General features: G+C 43.4%; 1 long non-coding RNA gene across 2 annotated transcripts; it reads right to left on the bottom strand.

Moving 5' to 3' along the window:
• Nucleotides 1–9,651: 9,651 nt before the first annotated feature.
• On the bottom strand, nucleotides 9,652–11,200 carry LOC126990700 (uncharacterized). Of its 2 annotated transcripts, none has more exons than XR_007744654.1 (4): nucleotides 10,993–11,200; nucleotides 10,721–10,841; nucleotides 10,179–10,326; nucleotides 9,652–10,012 (listed from the first exon to the last, which is right to left on the bottom strand). It is a non-coding gene; the product is annotated as an uncharacterized LOC126990700 (long non-coding RNA). The 2 variants fall into 2 exon arrangements; XR_007744655.1 differs by having other exon boundaries at nucleotides 9,652–10,016.
• Between the last annotated feature and the right edge of the window lie 12,696 nt (nucleotides 11,201–23,896).

Here is a 23,896-nt window from a genome sequence, read left to right on the forward strand (position 1 = left end):
GACAGTTGGCGTGCAGCTCACCCAGGTGTTTATCCTCCGTTTCAGGCTGGCCGATAAATGGGTACCTGGGGAAACCTGGGCAGGGTAAACTATGGTACCGCAGCTGTCACACTGGCCCGTGTCCCGGGATAATGGATTCTCACCCACCACAGGCTCAAAGGCCAATGCGACAGAAATGAGGACCGGGGCCACGCGAAGCCATAGCGTATGCCCCAACTTTACATTCCTCTAATGAACAACAGAACAGAACAGCCTTGTGGCGCCAAAGCCCCAGAAACATTATCCACCACTCAGCCGCTTCCTGCCAACAATCAGTTACCTTTTCTTTCACAACAATTACTCTGCGCCCGCCACAAGACATCCTCGATCCTCCTGACTAATTGTCTTAATTGGAAGTCTCGTGTCTCAGAGATACTAAATCCTTGCAATATAATTGTTCTTCGTCCCTCTAATTCCTCTCACAAATCATCCCGCACCAAGGCAGCGCCATAGTGGCCGTGAAGGAGCGGTAATTATCGACGGTTCTTCACAGCGATTCATAGGAATAAAGGCATTGTTTCCGTCATGGATTTTCCTCCTTTTCAGTAGTGTACGCTGGGCCTTTTGTCGGTCCTGATTCCATTGTAATGCGTCCCCCAAACATTTCATCTATAAGGTTTCCTGCCCGCCATGGTTCCGGTCCCCGAACCTTGCTTCTCTGCAGGACGTGTTCTCGCCGGCTTTGTTGCGGGCGCCTTAACCAGAACCTTATCCCATTATACATTCTAAATGCAAACGTCAGAACAGTCTGCTCACCATTTTTGCTTCCAGCTTCAAGGAGGGGAATATTAATCTGCTGCTGGTACTCGCTACTTCGCTTTACGAACTCCACGATAATTGTATTACATTAGGCGGGTACGTGCAAATAGGGTACGCAATTATTAAAACGCCCACGCCAAGGGAATAACCCCGCCATGTATCAGCGTATACAAGTACAATAAATTACAAGCCGCTGATATTAACTCTTGTTGCACAGAATAGTCGCCGACAAAGGGACGAAGTGAAAATAAATTGTTCTCGCAGGTGGGGCGCGGTGTCGGGCTGGCGTGCTGATGGCCTCGTTAGGGCGGCGGGCAGGACACGCGCTGCTTCAAGAATGAGGCGGCCAGCGTGCAAATTGCCTCATCGTCGTGACTTGGAGCCTCTTTCGTGCCTCATCGTCGTGACTTGGAGCCTCTTTCGTGCCTCATCGTCGTGACTTGGAGCCTCTTTCGTGCCTCATCGTCGTGACTTGGAGCCTCTTTCGTGCCTCATCGTCGTGACTTGGAGCCTCTTTCGTGCCTCATCGTCGTGACTTGGAGCCTCTTTCGTGCCTCATCGGCGTGACTTGGAGCCTCTGTCGTGCCTCATCGTCGTGACTTGGAGCCTCTGTCGTGCCTCATCGGCGTGACTTGGAGCCTCTGTCGTGCCTCATCGTCGTGACTTGGAGCCTCTTTCGTGCCTCATCGGCGTGACTTGGAGCCTCTGTCGTGCCTCATCGTCGTGACTTGGAGCCTCTTTCGTGCCTCATCGGCGTGACTTGGAGCCTCTTTCGTGCCTCATCGGCGTGACTTGGAGCCTCTTTCGTGCCTCGTCGTCGTGAAGGCAACGCGGGAACATGACACCCGGGGGATAATCTCGCCGTGTGTGTAATACTCATAAAACACTGAAGTGTATTTCCCTAACTCTCATGAAGTCGCTGCCTGCACTACAGGCGTGATATTCACCCTGAGGACCCGCGACTTTCTGGCTCAGATTAAAAGTGTATTTTTCATCGATCATTATCACGTGCTCGCATCTCTCACGTGCAAAGTTAGTTCATTAAGGCAACTTGTTGATGTGTAAGCAGTTTCCGTCCGGGGTCGCGGCCGTCGTGATGAATTCCAATCTTTTTAACTTTCGAAATCAATGAAACTCATTTCTGTGCGTTCCTTCAAAACAGGAAGGCGGCGGTCCTTCGCCCGTGGAGTGAGTTTAAGCTGTGTAAGGAATGCCTGAGGCGGCGGTGCTTGCGTCGCCCCTCGCTCCGTGCAGGGTGGAGGGCGTGGGCGTGGCGAGTGTTTGGACAACGGCAGCACAAACATGCACACAACTGCTGCAAACGGGCCCGTAATGACACGTTGGCCGGCACTGTACACATCGTAGCGGGGGAGGGCGTGTAGTGGAAGACGGTGGATCGTAAAGGTACACTAAGGGCTATTACACTGGCCAAATTTTCCGTGAATCTTCAGTCAAACCACGATTTCCGCTGGCGTGGCTCTCATATTTCTGTGGTTTTCTGACTCGTCCACGATCTTCCAAAGCTACGGTTGATTTCACAGAATGACGACGGTATTACTCACCACCATCAGCAGCAGCAATTGCAAGAAAAAATTAGAACCACGCCAGCGGAAATCGTGGTTTGACTGAAGATCCACGGAAAATTTGCCCAGTGTAATAGCCCCTTTACACTCCTCGCTATCATCGTGTATCGACATAATACTAAGTTGAGTGTTTGAGGGCAGGAACTCTTTTATTTTTTTAACTTTTTTTATGATTATTTTAAGTACTTGCGTAGTGATATCTTGAGAATCACCGCATTTTGTGATATATAACCGGTTTCGTCGTCTCCCAATTTGTGAGAAACTCTTCCTTTCCTCTGACGTGTGGCGCGGACTTTAAACTTTTGATCCCGTTCTGTCGGTGAAAAAGAGGTTCAGCCCAAGTTATATGATGCCTCGATCCTCGCCTCGCTTCCTTGTGTCGGTGAAAAAGAGGTTCAGCCCGAGTTATGTGATGCCTCGATCCTTGTGTCGGTGAAAAAAATGTTCAGCCCAAGTTATGTGATGCCACGATCCTTGTGTCGGTGAAAAAGAGGTTCAGCCCGAGTTATGTGATGCCACGATCCTTGTGTCGGTGAAAAAGAGGTTCAGCCCGAGTTATGTGATGCCACGATCCTTGTGTCGGTGAAAAAGAGGTTCAGCCCGAGTTATGTGATGCCACGATCCTTGTGTCGGTGAAAAAGAGGTTCAGCCCGAGTTATGTGATGCCTCGATCCTTGTGTCGGTGAAAAAGAGGTTCAGCCCGAGTTTTATGATGCCTCGATCCCCGCCTCGCTTCCTTGTGTCGGTGAAAAAGAGGTTCAGCCCAAGTTATGTGATGCCACGATCCCCGCCTCGCTGCCCTCGCTCCGGCCGCCAAAAACTGGTCTTAAGGTAAATTAGGAACCGACCTCTTCGTTGCATTGTTCGAAGATGATGAGGAAGATGATTTGGCTTCTTCGCTATAACGTCCATGGCAACGATTTTAGTCACTTCAGTCACGATAAAGTGTGTGCCTCGATTTGGTATTTCTTTTTCTTCTTGTTCTTCTTTTTCTTGTTCTTTTTCTTCTTGTTCTTGTTCATCAGCTTCACCTTTTTTTCTTCTCTTAATTTTCTTGTTTTCTTTTTCTTCTTCTTTTTCTTCCCCCTCCTTCTATCATCATTATTATCATCATTATCAAAGTCCTAACCACCACCACAACCTCCACCATTATCATAAGTATCATCATCATCATAGTCATCTTTATTAGCATTATGACTTTCCCTAACAGCATCACCACCACCACCACCCCTAATATAGTCATCACCAACATCAGCGTGACCACCACCACTACCATCGCCAAGAAGAAGAAGACGAAGAAGAAGAAGAAGAAGAAGAAACTCAAATAGAAAAGGAAGAAAAAACAAAAGATGAAGTAGAAAAAAAATAGGAAAAGGAAGAAAAGAATAAGAGGAGGAGGAGGACGAAGAAGCAGAATAAGAAAAAGAAAAAGAAGAAAAAGAAGAAGAAGAAAAAGAAGATGAAGAAAATAAGAACAAGAACAAGAACAAGAAGGAAGAAGAGGAGGAAGAAGAAGAAGAAGAAAAGAAGAAGAAAACAGGAAAACAAAGACGAAGAAGAACAAGTAAATACCAAATCGAAGCACAAGAAGAAGAAAAGGAAAAAGAAGAAAATATAACACAAAATAGAATCACAAACATTTTATCATCGACTTGGTATCTGTGAACAAGAACAAGAACAAGAAGGAAGAAGAGGATGATGATGAAGAAGAAGAAGAAGAAGAAGAAGAAGAAGAAGAAGAAGAAACGACCATCACATGTTTTCTGGGCGGGGCGGCGGCGGCGAGGGGCGAGGAGAGGCGGGTCAGGCAGAGGACGTTCGCTGTTTGCTGGCGGGGCCTCGACGTCCTCCAGCGGGTGTCTTAATCATGCAAGTTAAGCCGAAGAAAAAACGTGTTGGTGCAGGCAGTAATGAGGGTCTGATCCGCCCCGCCGAAGTTAGGGCCGAGTTACAAGGGTGAAAAAGAAGTGAAAAAGGAGATAAGAGAAAAATGAAGGTGAAAGAACGGGAAAAAAAGGTAAGAAAAGAGGAAATAAAATAGTAGAAGAGGAAATAGTAAAGGCAAGAAAAAAATAGAGGAGGGAGGAGGAATAGAAAATGAAGAAAAACTAGGAAGAAGAGGACGAAGAAGAAGAAAAGAAGAATAAAAGAAACATGGAAACATGGAAACATGGAAACATGGATGGAAACATGGAAATGCAGGCAACAGAAAGCCTATTGGCTCATTACGAGGTCGCCCGCTTGGGTGATTTAATCTGCTCGACCGCCACTTGGGGCTTGGTGAGCAGATGAAAGCACCTCGATATTGAGGAGCAGATGAAGCCCTCGTTATTCAGTTTACTCTGACGCAGCGAAATGACGGTCGATTCTATATTTGAAGGAGTTATTCGCATTCATTTACTAGGATTCAGTGGTGATTTTCTGTCGACCTTCCAATTGACTGTGTTACATCGAAACTGAATTGGTAAACGGTATTTCAGTTCGTTCAAAGTTCAAAAAGAATTAATCGACGTTATTGAACTTTTGATACTTGAAGACTTGAATCATATCCCTCGTAGGCGTCTTTTCTCCAATGTAAAGAGATTGAGTCGCTTGAGTCGTTCGTTCCTCGTACGGTTGAGCCCTGAAGGTTGGAATCATCTTTGTGGCGTCGTTGAATCCTTCCAGTAAAGCAATGTCCTTTCTGTAATTGGGAGAAACTGCACTGCATACTCGAGGTGCGGTCTTACCATGGAATTATACAAGGATAGCATCACGTCTGGTGTTTTACACTCGAAGTTCCTCGCTATGAACCCGAGCATAATGTTGGCCTTGTTGTATGCTTTTTTACAGTGATTCGCGTGTTTCAGGTCACTGCTGATAGTGACTCCAAGATCCTTTTCCTCCTGCATCGCTTGCAGAGGTCTCCCATTCATGATGTATGTGTGGTTACTATTTTGGGACCCAATGTGCATGACTTTGCATTTGTCAACATTAAAAGACATTTGCCATTTTTCCGACCATTCGATAATGTGATTGAGGTCTTTCTGAATGATTTCGCAGTCGGTCCTTGTGAGGGCATCTCCACCCACCTTGGTATAAAAGGAAAGAAAAGAGAAAAAGAAGGTAAAAGAAAAAAGAAAAATGAAGGTGAAAGAACGGGAAAGAATGTTAAGAAAAGAGTAAAAGAAGGAAAAAGAAGGAAAAAGAGAAGGAACACTGATGACATTGCCTCCCACACACTCCGCTGAGCATCAAGAAGAAAAAAGAAGAAAAAAACGAGGAAGAAGAAAAAGAAGAGTTGAAGGTAAAAAGGAAAGAAAAGAGAAAAAGGAAGGTAAAAGACTGTAAGAAAAGAGAAAAAGGAAGATAAAAATGAAAGATTATGAAACTGACCTCTCTATTGGCTACTCTTTACTTCGTCTTTTATAGGAGCAGCGGTTAGCGGGCTTTTTTTTTTTTACACTCTTTTTGTTGCCCTTGAGCTGCTTCCTTTGGTGTAAAAAAAAAAATAATAATAAATAGTTGTATACTGCCTGCTTCATATATACCGGTTACACGATAACTCCCTCACCCTTCCGCCCGTACCCTCCGTGGTCTAGTGGTTAGCGTGCCTAGCTACGAATCCGCGGCTGCAGGTTCCAGTCTCGGCCCGAACAGTTGGCGAGTGCATCTTCCCTTTCGGGCTAGTCAATAAATAAGTATCTGGGAAAACCTGGGGAAAGTAAACTGTGGTTACCCGGATGACATACCTGCCCTGTGTCCCGGGGGCATTATTCGGAACTGTATACTGGCTCGGTCCCATACCCACAACCAGCCAATCAACAGTCAGATGTGTCAGCCAGACTGAGCCAGTCACGACGCAGGAAGGGTTTGTACAATGACGTCATAAGGTTTCTATGTAACAAATATATGAAATCAATATATTGTTGCCTTATTATTAACAACAGTGTGTGAGTAGCAATAGTCCAAAAAGGAGTAGTTGAAAAATATTTTTTAATGCATTTCCTTAAGCTTGAAGCCAAAGACGTAACTGTTAAAATGATGATGAAGGATGCAAAGTTGCCATGTGCACTCGGACACAATAACAGTGTAACCTCCAGGGGCTGGATTCATCATACCATTTACCGGACCTGTGGCTGGTAAGGTTCGCGGTATCTTCACCCACCCGGTAAATTAGCATTCATCAACCACTTACCGCACCTCTGGTAAGGCCAAAAGTTACCGCGGCTCCGAGCACCCGTAAGTGAGTTACCGCAGGCGTGGTAAGGCGGGTATACACTGCCGCCTCAGGTTTATTTTTCCGTCTGACTGCTTGTATCGGCGGTTCCTGAACATGACAACGCAATGCGATAACCTCGGTAGTTGCAGGAGTATGAAAACGTATAATAGTGACGGAAATAAGTGGCGAGAGACGTGAAAAAGACCATGATCAAAGGACAGCGGGTCACCCGGCGCGCTGAAAATGACGTCAGCAGGTGGAGAGATGAAATAGAAAACGAAAGTATTCACGTCGAACGGTAACGCAAATAAAATCGAAAGTATTCACGTCGAGCGGTAACTCAAATATAATCTAAACAGGCTTTCATTGTCTTTGACAAATATCGTATCTTCTATAGGTTTCTGTAGTGAATTTAACACACAGAAATTACGTACACACATCTTTAGGTAATGTTTCTTGCTTATACAGACTATAAAGCACTTGACTGTCTATATATGCATATTCTAGACAGTATAAAAATACAAAACATGCGGTACTTTTTGTGATGCGGTACTACCGCACTAAGTACCGCACTTCCTATCTGGCCGTAGCACCACATTTAGGGGCAAATACAGGATACACAACTATCGACGTATGTAAGTAGCTAGGAAGGGTTTCAGTGAACCACACGTTCCTGTTTTGCAGCTTTATTATAACTTTTTAAAACTTAGTGAAGTGGTCCATGACACCATCACTTGAGGCCGCCTGTGAACACAACAGACAAGCCGGAAGTGGATCTAGGCTGGAGTGACGGCTGGTGTGCTGCTCCTTGAAGGTTGGGGGTCCTGGGCAGTAGCGGCAGCACTGTTCAGCTACACTTCACATTGCACACTCGCGTTATCCTAGGAAACAGTTACTTCTTAACTAAATCATACACGACGGACACAAATTACATATACTGGAATGACCTATTTGTGAAGGTCAAAAGTGTCACTGCAGTATGGCTAGCAATACACCTCTTGCCTAGACTGTTATATTTCAAATGTCCGTCCACAGGCAAGAATTTTAATGATGTAGAACAAACACATCGCAGACTTGTGAGTGGGGTAATTTCTTTGTCTGTATTATTGGCTACTTGTGATAAATACTATTGGATACTCATAGTAAATATTCAGAATATTTCCTTATTAATTTGAAAGTTTTGACATTTGACTTAATAGCCTCCTTGAAGGTTCAGCATGCATGTCAACCACATGGTAAAATTAAAAACAGGAAAAAATAGTTGCCTCCTTGAAGGTTCAGCATGCATGTCAACCACATGGTAAAATTAAAAACAGGAAAAAATAGTTGAATGTATTTTTTTTGCATCATTTTTAGATAATTTATGGACAATAACTTAGGTATTTAGATTGCATTTATGTACTACTATAAATAATTCCAAAAGCTGAAGTTAAAAATTTAATACTGCAGGCTAAGTTAAAATAATTACTACAGCCCAAGTTGAAATAATTACAACAGCCAAAGTTGAAACTCCAAAAGCCTGAAAATCCCACATTGAAGAAGTACAGAGCTAGTTTCCCCGGGCCGTCTTCGGACAAGGGCCCGTTCCCCTTTTGATACTAGGGGATAAATCTTGCGTACACACACACACGCACACAAAAAAAGGCAGTCATAAACCCCGACACGGTCTTGATACCACTCGATTTCTCGCGTGTTGTGTCGCTCGTTCCCAACATCAATGCGAGAACACCAACTTGGAAGAAGTTTCTTATACTCTTCGTCACACTTACGGATGACGTGATCGCCCACGTTATCCGGATTCAAAATGGTGTAGGCTGGTCGGAGTCCTTCCGAGTTCCAGCTAACCCTGGACACACAGCATACACCAAGATCTTGCGCCTGACTGGCTGTCTCGCTTAGTTGAGATGAAGGTTGTCCTCGTCACCAGGGTCTTCAGATCTCGGCGGTGGGAGAGATACAGGTACACGATGAGTGTGGCCTCCCTCATACTCTTGGACCCACCGTCACGCAAGTGTACTTGGACAGGCAAGGTATGGGGGATATCGGCGACACCTCGACTTACCTGGATTTCTACTGGCTCTTATAAGACATACTTAATGAGGTCAAAGGGTTTGCGGACGAGAACTGCTATTATCCCACCTATTGGCCCGCCGCGTCAAAGGGTTTTCAGTGAATTTCTACTGGCTAGCTCATGACATGCTTATTGAGGTCGAAGGGTTTTCACTGAATTTCTACTGGCTAGGTCATGACATGCTTATTGAGGTCGAAGGGTTTTCACTGAATTTCTACTGGCTAGCTCATGACATGCTTATTGAGGTCAGGGTTTTCACTGAATTTCTACTGGCTAGCTCATGACATACTTATTCAGGTCAAAGGGTTTTCGGAAGAGCACCGCTATTATCCAACGTAGGGGATGATTTTCAAACAGATTTCAGGCAGGTCTCTTAATCTAAAGATGGTCACCGCCGGGCCTTTGAAGACGAAGGGGATAAAGTTCAAACTGAACTCAGACATGTCACTGAATCTAAAGACTGTCACCGCCGGGCCTTAGAAAACGCAGGGGATGAAGTTCAAACTGAACTCAGACATGTCACTGAATCTAAAGACTGTCACCGCCGGGCCTTAGAAAACGCAGGGGATGAAGTTCAAACTGAACTCGGGCATGTCACTGAATCTAAAGACGGTCACCGCCGGGCCCTAGAATACGCAGGGGATGAAGTTCAAACTGAACTCGGGCATGTCACTGAATCTAAAGACTGTCACCGCCGGGCCTTAGAAAACGCAGGGGATGAAGTTCAAACTGAACTCGGGCATGTCACTGAATCTAAAGACGGTCACCGCCGGGCCCTAGAATACGCAGGGGTTGAAGTTCAAACTGAATTCACCAGGAAGGGAAGGTAGACTTTCTCCAGCAGGATCATTAAGGGGAGGTAGACTTTCTCCAGCAGGAACAGCATGAAGGGGAGGTCCAGGCCAGGCTCCACCCACCCACCCCTGTGGACAACAAGGGGTATGAAAAAATCAAAGAGACAGCCGGAAAATGGAAAAATTCATGAATAACTTAGTGTTGGTTGCAGTGGTCAGGGGCGAGCAACGAGACGGGCCAGTATGTCGGGTAATAGCAGTGTTCATCGGCACCCAAGTGTATAATGTGATCCATTCCGTCGCTATAGTTGTGCACAACCTTGTACACTCGGCAAGGCAAGGCAAGGCAAGCACCGCGGGGAGGAGCAGGGGAGATATTCGGTTGTCTGGCTTCATCTGAAGTCTCGAGCTCAGGGCCAGAGAGTAGTCAGACTCCAACACTCGCCAGCGGCTGTGCCATCATGTTAGATTCCACCGTGGCCATCACAGAGAGAGGGCTTTGCAGGGGATTCAGGGAACAACCGACTCGATGCGCCATTTTGGAGAATGACCGCGTGGGTGCAGACTTCCTTCCACACAGAGTGACAGTTAGGAAATGAACAACACAAACCGATGAGCAGTTCTCGTTTCAGAGACTAATCAAACAGCGTATAGGAAACAAAGATTTGGAGGAAACTTACCAAATACATCGCTGTAATATTAAAGGCAAAAATACAGTAAAGATTTCTTACCTGTGGTGGCTTGTGTTCCCAGCTACCTGGCCGTCTTGGGTACCGGTGCACAATGACGTAGACGGTAGACTTTCTCCAGCAGGGCCAGCAGCAGAGGCTTTCCCTACAGCAAGCAGGAAGGCGATGTTCAGGTCAGTTCCTCTCACTCCTGAAGAGGAATTTGGAAAGGGATAAGCTCAATACGTAATAGTCGTTTGAGAGTAATCATAGCATATAGAGAACATGTGGACGAAACCGAGATAGATAGAGATAGAGACTGCTGTAATACTCGAGCAAAGATATCCAAGTAAAATATTCATACTCGTGATGGATCATCGGCTCCATCACAATGGCTTTCGTTACAGCAAGGCCGGAAGGCGATATTCAGGTCAGTTCCTCACTCCTGAATAACAGTTAGGGAAGGGATAAACCTAATGAGCCATTACCAATTCAAAGTTATTAATGATAAAGTTATTAATGATACAGAATGAAAATGTGGACGAAGCCGATAATATACACTGCTGTAACACGCAAGCAAGGATGGTACAGTAAAACATTCCTACCCGTGGCGGGGCAGTGGCTTTCGTTGCCCAAGTCAGCATGGGGAGGAGCATCTGTGTTATCAGGATGGATTCCACCGTGACCATCATGGAGGGAAGGTCCTTCAGGTCAGTCCTCACAACCCTGAATAAACATTAGGGAGAGAATCCCAATGAGCAACAGTCTTTTCAAAGGGACTAATGATACAGCATATTGAGAACATCCCATGTGGGCGAATCCACTAATATTAATGCTGTAACATGCAAGCCAAGATTGTACAGTTAAAGATTCTTACCCGGATGGCAGCAATGGCTTAAATTTCCTCCCCGCACGTTACCGCAGAAACAAAGGAGGTGCAGGCAGTTCCTTCCACTCTGGAATAACAATCAGGAGAGGGATAAACGCAATGAGCAATGGCGAGTTCAAAGGGACATAACAAAATCATGGACTAAACTAATATGCACCGCTGTAACACGCGCACCGCTGTAACACGCAAGCAAAGATAGTATACAGTAGAATATTCTTACCTGTTGAGTCAGTAGCGGGTTTGGATCCCACCATCCCATCCGCCTGGTGGAGGCAACACCGCACGCAAGCCTTGGAAATCCCGAGGCAGGAAGTTTAAACACAATTCAGGCGTCACTTTCCAGGAGACCTAGTTGCCGCAGATAAAAAATAATGTTAGGAAGACACTAACAAAGAGGTCATTTCTTAGGGTCTCTCAAGCAAGATATTTTTTATCCTCAACACCAAATCCCCAGATTTAGTAAATGACCTAAATTCTGTCTGAATTTCACCACCTCTGTTTTCCAAGGCACGGCGGGTCTCCTCCACCAGGCGGTAGGGATTGCAGTGGTCGGGGGCGAGCAACGCGGCGGGCCAATAGGTGGGGTAATAGCAATTCGAGTCCGCAAACTCTTTGACCTCATTAAGTATGTCGTACAGGAGCCAGTAGAAATCCAGGTAAGTCGAGGTGTCGCCGATATCCCCCATACCTTGCCTGTCCAGGTACACTTGCGTGATCGTGGACACCAAGAGTATGAGGGAGGACACACTCATCGTGTACCTGTACCTCCCCACCGCCGAGATCTGACGACCCTGGTGATTAAACTAACATTTCTCTCGGCCAGGCGAGAGAACCAGTTAGGCGTAAGACCTTCGTTATCCGTGTCACCCAGGGCCCTCTTCCGTCGGTGGATTATCCCACTTAAAACGCCCGCCGCGATTTTCACCTGCCTGGCTCGGTCTCGAATCGTCTCAAGACCAGGGCCAGAGTGCAGTCCGTTGCTGTCCGCGACACGGAGAAACCTCGCCAGCACCTCGCGAGATGCCAAGCTGGATTCCACCGTGTCCTTAGCGGAGGGAAGGTCCTGCAGGTCAGAATCCATCGAGTTTCCAGGGGCAGCTGGAACTCGGAAGGACTCCGACCACCACCATTTGTAACTTGATGACGTGGGCGAGCACGTCACTGGTAAATATGAGGGTATGAAGACTCCTCAAAGTTTGCCTTCTCGCCATTGCTGTTTTTAGCCTTGTATCGAGGATACTACTGTCTTCTGTGGCCGTCCCAGGTATATATACCCCTCAGCCGAGCCCGTGACGTGTGCGAGGCGGCCTAACTGCACAGGAATTACAGTTCTCGGGTTTGTCTAACGTGCGGGGCCGCCCAGGGAGCAGTGATGGCGGTGGGCGGGGCTGCTGCGGTCATTACTCGTGGCTGCCGCGTCCAGGGCTCGGCAGCATCATTAGCTCCAGATGATGTAGTGCTCGTGTATTTCCTTTTTTTAATGCCGAGGTTTTGCTTTTTCGGGAGGCTTTGGGTTTACAGGGATGCGTATATGACGACAGAATAGTACTTGTATGGTTAGGAAGTGAAAGAGATGTCAGCGTGTTAATACAACCAATCTATATTATTTTTTTTGTACTATAAGAGACTATGGTTTTACGAGAGGGTTCAGTTATAGGTCAATAGAATACATGACAGCAGAAGCGCCAGTTGATCAGATAGGAAAAGAGATGTCGGCGTGTTAACACAACCAATCTATATTCTTTTTTGTACTATAAGAGGCTATGGTTTTACGAGAGGGTTCAGTAAAAGGTTAAGTACATATTATTCCTCGTTGTTACATATTCTGAGGACGACAATTTTATTTCTCGTGAGTTTTGATTTGTTTGCTTCATTTTTTTTACAACAAAGGAGACAGCTCAAGGGCACAAAAAAGGAAACAATAATAATAATAAAAAAACGCTACTCGCTGCTCCTACAAAAAAGAATCAAAAGAGGTGGCCGAAAGTTTTTTTTTTTTTTTTTCGGAAAGCACTGTGCATATGGAGTTTGGAAGGGGGAAGGACGACAAAAAAACATGATTTGCGAGGAAGCATAAAATCCCGCATGAAATAAATGAAAACAAGGAATTATAGGATGACCTTAGCCTGAAAATTACCGACCCCTCACCCCGGGCAAACTAGGCTACTGCTTAAATGTCCCTTTCATGGTATATATAAGTAATTAAAGGCGCTGATAACGATATATAAGTGTAGTCTGAGGTATAATTCACGATATTGGCAATTACGATTTTTAAGAGGAACGGAAGTATAGATTGAGGAAAACATGCTGTGAGTCGTTAGGCGATCGAAATACCTCTCTCCTATGGTTCATAATGATGATTAAATGCGGTAAGAATGAATATAAGTGTAATTTGAGGTGTGTATAGGCTTATTTGAGTGTATTGGGGAGGCGGAGGCGCGGCTCACGTACAAGGAGAGAGGAAAAAATATCAATTCTTCACAGGGTCATAAGAAACAATTAGTAGGCTACCCGTGTATTCTTTTTTCCCTATAGCAGAGGAGGCAGCCAAGAGCGAGTGCCAAATAAGATAAAAAGCCTCCTGCAAAACTATAATAGATACTGTCTCTGTAAGGATCGAGATAAAAATCGTAATGGCTTATTCTTAAACGATTGGGGAGCTGTCTTGATAGAGCGACTAGCAACTAATATAATAAACAAAACTGTAATTGCCTACTGTTCGTAAAACGACCTAAAAAGAATAGAAATGGCTTATTTATTCTGAAACGACTGGATCAGTGTATTGATGCAAACTAGGGAAAGGCTACTTCAGAGTTTAGCATCAGTAACAGTGATGAAATAATGAAGATGCTGGCTAACTCTTGCATGAGGGAGTTGGACAGCCGCTCATTGGTTATTAACGGTAATGGTTCAAATAGGAAAAGAGACGCAGGTGTATGACTCAGGATGGAGGGAGGGATAGCAGTTCATGTTGAGGTCATTAATGGCTTAGATAAAAAAATAATGACGCTTTAGATTAGCTCCACCCTGACCTGGCCCTCATAATCTCGATCCCCGTCTTGAACACCGCGGCCATTTACTTAATCATTAACAAGGAATTACCGCTCATTGGTTATTAACGGTAATGGTTCAAGTAGGAAAAGAGACGCAGGTGTGTGACTCAGGAATGGAGGGAGGGATAGCAGTTCATTTTGAGGTCATTACTGGCTTAGACAAAGAAATGGTGACGTTTTAAATTAGCTCCACCCGACCCACATGATCTCCCTGTCATGTCTGTCTGAACACCGCTAGGAAGGGTTGATGATTGATGGTTTATTGTTGCAAAGTTATACAACAAAGGAGGCAATTATATATGTTTAGTTTCATGGTGCTACCTACGGATATATCAGTAGTCGCTAGGAAGGGTTGATTGATTATTAGTTTTAACCGTGGCAGGGTTTCTGTTTTGGGTGCTCAGGATTGGTGGTGACTCCACTCATTTCACTGAAACTGTATATACATGTATGTTTGTATATTATAATTCTAACCTACGTGTACATAAAAGAGAGTTAAAAATATATTATACAAACTTGCATGTATATACATCTCAGCGGAAAGTGTGAGTCGCCACAAAGCCCAAGCACTTAAAACAGAAGCCCCGCCACCTTAGACGCCCAGTTTGTTCTTCTCTGTCGCTGGTGGCTCTCAGGGCGGTGGTGTCGTCATCAGCAACATTCCTCATGCTGTCTCCACCCTAATCAACCTCCTGGCTTGCTGTGCTCTGAGGGTGGTGGCGTTGCTGTCAGCAATGTTCCTCATGCTGTCTCCTCACCCAAAACAACCTGACATCACCTAAACATTCTGACACTAAACAGAACAGCAATTGCGCCATACATTCTGCATATATATATATATATATATATATATATATATATATATATATATATATATATATATATATAGAGAGAGAGAGAGCGAGAGAGACAGAGCGAGAGAGAGATTATAGATGATACCTGTACATTAGGGCAACACGTAGGCTTAATTCACACCTCGCCTGAGTCTTCTGTCTCTTGTACCCACGGCTTGGCACCTATGGCACTTCTATGTATTTTTTGTTTTTTGTTTTTCATTTTTACATTTTTTGTCAGTCACTTTAAAATATACAAACTACAAATTCATACCACTGCAATTTTCGGATGATTGGACTTTTACTGTATTGGTGTCTTTTTGCATACGTATGTGTGCAAAATAATTGCTGCATTAATAAAAGGAAAGACTTTTTTATTCAAAAGGAATATTAATACTTGAGAAATGGAAGGGCAGACACTTTGACTGATTGATTTAGAATGTTTTTATACCTATAGTCCATTCACTTCAGCTGTGAATCCACAATGGCTGGAAATATTGATAAAAGATGAAAGTATAATAATCATTAAATGTTGTTCTCTGACTTTTACTCACCATAATTATTAACAATTGAGGATGGGAAGTTGTGTTAATAGTTGTGGAATCACTGCTTATTCCAATGTTTTCAACAAAATAAACTTATCTATATCAGATGAGCTAAGTAAAGGAATACTAATATTTCTTGATTATAGGATAGTGTTTTGGATGCCAAAATTGTCAGATACCCTCCCTGCCAACAGCCAGTCAGCAGTGTCTTAATACACTAAGGTAAGATCTAGGGATCCACCTTAACAGAATGGATTATGGTATAATTCATGTTATGCTACAAAGGCAAAATAAAAAAAAAAGGTTAATTATGTTTTGTTTCTAACTAAAGAAACCCATTTAATAAAAACCTACCTAATTGGACCTGTCACCTTATTTTGACAAGGTAACTGCAATTTTTTCCAAGGCTGCAGCTACTTTGTCCATAGTACCACTCAGCCTCCTCACTTCAAGAAGGATGTCTTCTTGAATTTCCACCATTTTTGGCCCAACTGGTGGATTAACCCTCCTCTGCCTGCTGGTGGAAGCGTGAGGTGCCGCTCCTACATCAGGGGGAGATTGAGTTTCTGGGGCACGGTAGACAGGTGCCAATTCAGGGGCCAGCTGGTGAGTAGGAGTAGGGCGGGGATGGTGAGGAGGGGGCTGTGATGGGCCTTGCAGAGGTGCGGATGTCAAAGAATCCTCCGAAAGGAAGATTACACACTTCTGTGTCTGCAGAAGCTGTACGTAAAAAATCATCATGATAAGAGTCATTCAACATGGTATGATATCTTATTTTGTGCTTTGATTATGAGTAGCGAGGAATTTTAGGAAAACCTAAACAAATATGTCTGCTCAACTTAAGATATATATGTTCAGACCACACAGACTATGCAGAAAGGTGGTCTCTCCTTAAACCCAATTGAAACTATGTAAAAGCTTTGCAATTTCTGCCTTAGCAAACATGAAGGTGAAAAGGTCAAGTTGATTTTTAAATCAGTTGTGTTGCACTGAACCACTGAAGGTGGAAGTTTATTTCATAATTAAGTTTCTCTGGAAATCAAGAGTTGGTGGGCAAAACAATAAAATAATGATCTATACCAAATAAAACAAATGAATGTGTAAAAAAATCAAGATAAACAACAAAAGTTATGGGAAACTGAACCCATGCCTTTAGAGCAACTGATGAGTGGGGTCACTTTTCCTTCATACGGAGTCCACAGTGTGGGGTTGGGGTGTTACTGCAAGTGCCGCAGAAGTGGCCCCTGGCATAGTGACTTTTTAGCTCATCATTGGCTCAGTTGGGTTGCTGCCCTGCTGACTACTATTATGAAGGCCTGAGTTCGATTCCCAGCACTTAATGACAAACATTTCAAGATTTTTCACCACATTATTGATTTTTTTTATGGTGAAATATATTAAGTTAGTAGCACTTGTCATAAAGACTAATGTTACGTAGGTTACCAAATACAAAGATTACCATGAAGTACATTTCATAACATAATTTACCTGCAGACACAGAAGGTGTTGGACGAGGATCTGATTCTAAACCAGATCCCACACCCGCTACAACTGCAGGGTCCAGCACCTGCGCCTTGGCCTCCTCAGCATCGGTGAGGGTGTCTGTTTGGACAGAGCCGCCACCTGTACAATTTTGTAAAAAATTAGTACATGGCAATGCAGTTATGCTTAAACTTATTCTGAATCATTACCTGAATAACTACCCCAACACTGTTATACCTGTCTTGGCCAAAATAGACAGCTATTTCCACCAAAGTGCCGCAAAAGTGGCCCCTGGCATAGTGACGGCACTAACTTATCACTGCTAAAATATTAACTTATTACCTCTTTATGCATTATTCTAATATTTGAAAAACAATAATTAGTGATATAAACAGTTATCTGTGTTTGTTAACATATAAACCCTATAAGATAGGTGTTTTTTAATAGAGGGATGAGGGACTGCAAAGACAGCGATGAAAACCATCATGACCCATGATATAAATAATGTCTAGAGAAGATAGTCTTTGCCTTACCACTTCAAAGGAAATAGTTATGTTAGTGATAGAAGAGTCAGACAGTTGATAGGAGAAAGGGGTATTTAATTCATGAGTAATATAAACAAGAAAACTTTCTAGTGAATGTCTGCCATTACTCACATTCAGCGGTTGCATAACCTTTAGCTAGTCTAAGAGGACCCACAGAATGAGTGCTAAGTTTTTTATTCTAATATAATGATTAAAGGATTTTGGGGAACTTTTCATCTTATTGATGAGGGATCTATCAAGGGCCAACTGAAAATACAAAAAGTAGTTTCAGTACCTGTCCTTAAGGTACTTGAAATGTTCCAAGGCAAGGACGACTTGTTGAGAGCTTCAGTCTAGATAATGTGGCATAACACAGCTGTTGCAGATTTCATAATCAATCACTATCATGCCATAAGAAGCTAATTATGTTGAATTTACCACTATACCATTCATATTTAGCCAACTAGAGCTAACTTCCCTACTGACTGCTCTGGAAATATTACTGGAAGATTAGCAGACAGTGACCAAATTTGGGAAAATTGCCCAATATATCTATGTACATCTCCTACTCTAGCCCCATCCAAATCCAGTATGTTACAAGATGAAACATAGGTCGGGGCAGAGATCCACCAGTGAAGATCCTAAGACGTGAAGCAGTCCACAAATTGTTCATGAAGTGGAGTATTTTTTTACTGACAGGTGTTCTCTCTGGTACCAAGGAATTAGAGGTAAAGTCACCCATGATGGCTACTTCTATTGAAGGACATAAAGAATATAAAAAAAACTACATTAAATTTGAGTTATCAGAAAAGCTACAAAGAGGAAAATATACTATTATTATATACAGATTAAATTCAATGAAATGTATAGCACAAACATTACTGCAGTTAACTTCAACAAAGTTAATAAGATTGTTAACACCGAGACACTCCAATATGCCTCCCAATGTTGCCAGGAACATCAGAACGAGCTTTGTTGTCTAGCATAATATACAAATGAATCAGGAACATCAGATAATAAAAGTTAATAAGGTAATAAGGAACCAAATTTCAAAAATGTGAAATCTATTACAGGCTGGAGAACTGTTCCTACATGACTGTTCACTGCTTTTTAGAACACTACAGAAGATATATTCTCACCTGTGCTAGTCGCCTCACGTCTTAATTCTCCCAACTTCTTCTTGGTGTGGCGCTTGAAGTCGGAGAACTTCATGCGCACCTCCTCCACGCTGCGCCCAACCCCACTCACGGCGTTGACCTCCTCCACCATAGCTTCCCAAGCTCGTTGTTTGGCTGCAGCGGTGACGCAAGAGGACAGAGGCCCTGTGATGGTTTCCCATCTTTGCCTCACCCCTGTGATGAGGGCTAAAATTTCCTCGTTTGAGAAATTGGGCCGCCTTCTTTTCACAGCCGACGCCATGTTTTGAAAGTGAGGCGCTTCTGGCGTTAGCGTCGCCGAACCTTCATCATTATTATCCATATGCAACAGAATGCTCACCAAATGACGGAAACTATGGAGGTAACATACAGAAACGTGCAGAATATTGTATAAGCGATTATATTTTTATTTCAAAGATAAATATACAAGTAACGTGCCTTCATTCATAAAAAACACATCTTATTGAGGGATTACAACGCTAATTATTTGTTTTAAGGCAGTATTTACCCCTGTACAATACACATGTCTTGATTTTGAAGTCTGTGTGTTAGTAAACAAATGACACGTGAAAGCCCAAATACATTATGAAAGGTCGCATGTGATTGGCTATCCAGCCCAACCAATCGTTGCTAGGGTGCGAGTTACCGGAGCGTTACCATGCCGTTTATGAATCCCGTGGTTGAAAGATGCCGCAGCTCTGGTAGCGCTCCGGTAAATGCGAGAGATACCAGAGGCGTGGTTGGTAAGATTGATGAATCCGGGCCCAGGCAGACACCACCACCACAGTCAATATCATTACCGCCTGCACCACCACAGTCAATATCATTACCGCCTGCACCACCACCACCACCACCATCATCAACACTATAGTCCGCTTCATTCCGTCTGTCCACTCGCGAACGTACATGTGACACCTGCGCATTGTTAGTCCGTGATTGCGTGAAGATCAACTTTATATTTTCAGTGATATATTTGAATGTTCTTGTAGACAAAAAATAAAACACGTCTTTTTCTATGAACCGCAAACCGCAAATTATTTTGCATCGATAATCTATCATAAAAGTACACGAAAGAATAATTTATATTTCAAACAGAATAGTTTGATCATACTCGAACGACTCATAGCCTTTCAGATTCCCATTTTTCATCTCATTCAGGTACATAGAGTGACATCTGACTCTGGAAGTGTCTAAGGAATTTGATGTGTTGCATGTAAACAGCACGGGTAGCCTAATATTCTAAATAGCCTATCTTCGCATTCAACAGTTATTATTTACTATTTCATGTTATTTCGATTAATAATCATAATTTACTTGCAGTAAATTATTAAGATATCATTTACATCCGCTTGCAGAGCTAGATGTCTTTTAATATACCTGAAATGAGCTATCAATCAATGAATTTGAAAACCACAGATCGTTCGAGCATGATGTGACTATGTTGTTTGATAAAAAGTTTGTCTTTTCATGTGCTTGTATGTTAGATTTTCGATGCAAATGACTGACTTTTTTGTACACATAAATATTCAAATATATTATTGAAAAATAAGCTCGAATCTCTAATCACTACAGTTGATCTGCACGTATTCACGAACTAGAAATGCGCAGGTGCCACATCCATCAAAATTCCCGCTCTGTTGGTAGACAGACGGAATGAAACGGACTATACCACGATCACCATTTCCATTATCCTTTTTTTACCTTATGCATTATGACTATATTCTCTTTCACAACCTGCACCTCTTGACGTCAGGTATTTTGTCTTAGTTGTTTCATTATTCAGCTTTATCATCGGTATTTTCCTCTACACACTTTCTGCCTCGAGTCGTGGCAATGTTCCCCAAATCTTACTTCCTTCTCAATTTTTCCCTCTTTTTACCTTTCGATTCACCATATACTTTTCTCGTTTATTCCTTTACTCTACTTATGATCATCGTTTTTTTTTCTTCCACACACACCCTTTTTCTTCCTCCCTATGTCAACATTTCCCACCTCTACCTCCTCTTACATAACTCTACTCGCCTTTTAGTTTTTATCTTTTTAAACTTTTTACTCATGATCATCGATTTCTTTTTTTCTATCTCATCCTCATTCAATCTCCCTATGCCATTATTGCCCACTTCCGCTCCCTCCTCGTACCTTTTGATTCACCTTTTTCTCTGTGACTCCTCCTCCTCTCTCTCTCTCTCTCTCTCTCTCTCTCTCTCTCTCTCTCTCTCTCTCTCTCTCTCTCTCTCTCTCTCTCTCTCTCTCTCTCTCTCTCTCTCTCTCTCTCTCTCTCTCTCTCTCTCTCTCTCAAAACAGATTGGACTATATTAGGAAGCAGATTAGGTGAACATTATAATCCTTGGAATGAATGGAACGGGGAGGGAGAGAGAGAAGCGAAGGAGGACTGAAGGGAAGGGAAGGGAAGGGGACGAAAGGAAAGGGGGAGAAATAAGATAATGAATGGGAAGAGAATTGATGTAGGGAAATGAAGAACGGGAAAGGAGTGTGAAGGAAACGAAGGGAAGGAATGAGTAAAGGTTAGGGAGATAATGGATGGGGAAAAGAAGAAAGAAGGAATAAAAAGAAAACGATAGGAAGCAAGAAACGATGGAAACGAGGAAAGGCTAAAAAGAGGTCGAGGGAGAAAGTAAGTAAACAAGAGGAAAGGAAAAGAATAACAATACAGGGAGGAAGAAACTGAGAGAAATAAACGATAAAAGACGGGAAGAAAGTAAAGAAGTAAGAGGGGAAAAGATTACAAGGAAGGGGAGGGAGAGAGGAAGGAAGTCAAGAAAAGCGAGGCAGAGGATAACGGGAAGGAGGAGAGGAGGGAGGACGTAAGAGAGAGAGGAATGAAGAAACGAAAGAAGATAGGAAATAAGGAGGAAAGGAGATGAAAAGAAGGGCAGGGAGAAAGGGATAGAGGAGGAGGATAAAAAATAAGAGAGGTCCAAATGATAAAAGATAGGAAGAAAGTAGGGAAGGAAAAGAGAACAGCATAATAAGAAAGGGGAGGAAGAAAGGAAGAAAAGAGAATGGGAGAGAGTAAGAAGAGAAAAAAGGGGTGACGAAAGAGATAGAATGAAGAAAATAACAAAAATAAGAAGTAAGGAAGAGAGGAGAAGAAAAGAATAACAAGAAAGGGGAGGAAGAAAGGAAGAAAAGAGAATGGGAGAGAGTAAGAAGAGAAAAAAGGGGTGACGGAAGAGATAGAATGAAGAAAATAAGAAAAATAAGAAGTAGGGAAGAGAGGAGAAGAAAAGAATAACAAGAAAGGGGAGGAAGAAAGGAAGAAAAGAGGATAAAGGAAGAAAACAACAGGAGATAGAGAACATAAGAACATAAGAACGTAGGAGTCTGCAGGAGGCCGGTAGGCCTGTACAAGGCAGCTCCTTTGAACCTAAGCTCCCGTGTATATAACCCCACATAATATCGCTGTTCATGAATTTATCTAATATATTTTTGAATGTTACAATTGTATTGGCACTCATCACATGACTGCTAAGCCTATTCCACTCATCCACCACCCTGTTAGTAAACCAATTTTTGCCTATGTCCATGTTGAATCTGAATTTATCCAGTTTAAACCCATTACTTCGTGCCCTACCCGTTCCTACCTTCTATGAATATCCCCCTTATTAAAGCCCTTCATCCATTTATAAGCCTCGATCATGTCTCCACGCACCCTTCGCCTTTCTAGAGAATGCAAGTTTAACTGCTTGAGTCTTTCCTCGTATGGCAAGTTTCTCAACCCCTGAATCATCCTCCTTTGCATCGATTCTAACATTTTGATATCCATTCTATAGTAGGGTGACCAGAACTTAACCGCATAATCAAGATGAGGTCTAACTAATGCTTAAAATATTGTTTGAGGAAGACTTAGGCGCTTCTGTTACTTACACTCCTTGAAATAAATCCCAGTACCCTGTTTGCTCGATTTCTAGCTTGAATGCATTGTGCCCTTGGACGGAGATCAGAGCACATTAAGACCCCTAATTCCCTCTCGCATCCAGACCTGCTTATGGGAGTGTTATTTAAGCAATAGTTAAGTGAGGGGTTGTTCCTACCTACACTCAGAATACTGCACTTCCCTACATTGAACTCCATCTGCCATTTATCCGCCCAGTCATACAATTTGTTTAGTTCATCCTGGAGAATACTAGTGTTTTGATCCGACTCAATTACTCTACCGATCTTAGTATCATCTGCAAACTTACTGACCTCACTACTTATTCTCTAAGTCATTGATATAAATAATAAACAAAAGTTGACCTAAAACCAAACCTTGTGGGACCCCACTCGTAACACATCCCCAGTCAGATCTTTTACCATTGATTTGCACTCTTTGCTTCCTATTGCTAAGCCACGCCGTGACCCAGTTCAAAACTTTACCCTCTGCTCCATGAGCCTGTAGTTTAAGCAACAGTCGTTGGTGAGGAACTTTGTCAAACGCTTTACTAAAACCAAGATAGATTACATCATAATTTTCATCTCTGTCAACCGCCTCAAATACTTTATTGTAAAAGGACCAAATATCTATGTACCTTATACTCTGCTTATAGCTATGTTTCTCTATACCTCTCAATACTTCTCCCTCCTCCACCTTATCTTTACCCACCTTCCTTTTCCCCTTTCTCTCGTTTTTTTCTTTTCCTTCGTCACTTTTTTTCGCTCTCCCTTTCCCTGTTTCTCCCTCCTCCCTTTCTCTCTCCATTACCCCCACTTTCCCCTTCCCTTTATCCCTCAGTCGCCCCTTTCCTATGTTTGACTTCTTCCCTTCCTCTCTTCTCCTCTCACCCTAACCTTTTCTGCCCTTATTTCCTCTTCCCTCTCCACTTCCCTTCACCCCTCACCACCTCTCCCTTTCCATACCTTTCCTTATATTCTCCCCAATCCTTCCTCCCCCTTTCCCTTCCCCTTCCTCTCTCTTCTCCCTTCGCCACCTCTTCCCAGTGGTCGGTGGAGCCAAGGCGGCACACGACGAGAATAAACCATCCCAGAAGAGCACAACGTTGATGACCTGCACGTTCCTGCTAAACAGTGTTCATATACATTAAAATGACTCAACAAAAAAAGATGAAGAAGGCTAACTGCTGCGGGTGCTTCGACTGGCTCTTCGCCAGGCGGGCGCGCCGCAGCCCCTCCGAGGACCTCGACTCTTTCGTCGAGGAAATAAAAAACGCGGGTGCCCAGGACGATGCGGGCGAACAGGGACAAGCGTCCCTGAGCCTGGTCTGCCTGCAGAACGCAGCTCAGCCTCTCGCTGTGGTGGAGGAGGAACGTCCCTCCGACACCCAGGATGCTGACGGT

This window comes from Eriocheir sinensis, unplaced genomic scaffold, assembly GCF_024679095.1.
Source record: "Eriocheir sinensis breed Jianghai 21 unplaced genomic scaffold, ASM2467909v1 Scaffold191, whole genome shotgun sequence".
NCBI lineage: Eukaryota > Metazoa > Arthropoda > Malacostraca > Decapoda > Varunidae > Eriocheir > Eriocheir sinensis.